The 502-nt window shown below is 61.4% G+C and overlaps 1 protein-coding gene across 1 annotated transcript in view; it reads right to left on the bottom strand.

Annotated features, from left to right (window-relative positions):
- Window positions 1-502, bottom strand: part of LOC104161869 (dynamin-2-like) — a gene marked incomplete at both ends in the record, with an annotated part of 19,285 nt that overhangs the window by 15,572 nt on the left and 3,211 nt on the right.

Raw genomic sequence — 502 nt, 5'->3', positions numbered from 1 at the left:
AACCTGCCCTTGGGGGAGAGGCGGGCGGCCAGCCGAGGCTGGCTCCGGCTACCGAACCTCAACATCAGAGTGGCCGTGTTTGTTTTCACCGGGGCCTGTTTGCCTTTCAGTCCCCGCCGATTGCTTTTAGATGTTTTATTGCCCAGACTCCTAACGATGAAGAAAGCTCCGAGTCTTCGGCTGCCAAGATGCTCTGGTGCGCCTGGGAGGCAGAGCGGCAAATCGCGCCCCCCGGCACCGGCACCGGCATCACCCTCGTGCTGGCAAAAGGGCTGTGAGGAGGCACGCAGGCACGGGAGAGCCGGGATATTGTCTCTGCACCGTCCGGTGAGGAAGGATCGGCAATGCTCCCCGGCTCCGGCAGCCCCTTGCCAAGAAGGAACCGCAGTTTCCCTCCACCTGCACCGTGAGCTCTGTTTTATTTATTCCTTCGCTCTCCGGATTTTTATCGCTCTGTTGCTCTCTGCCCCCGCAGCCAATGAGCCCACCCGAGCCGCACTCC

The sequence above is a fragment of the Cariama cristata genome, unplaced genomic scaffold (genome assembly GCF_000690535.1).
Source record: "Cariama cristata isolate BGI_N322 unplaced genomic scaffold, ASM69053v1 scaffold18635, whole genome shotgun sequence".
NCBI lineage: Eukaryota > Metazoa > Chordata > Aves > Cariamiformes > Cariamidae > Cariama > Cariama cristata.
The sequence above is the reverse complement of the archived record's forward strand: the minus strand, read 5'-3'. Positions and strand labels throughout refer to the sequence as shown.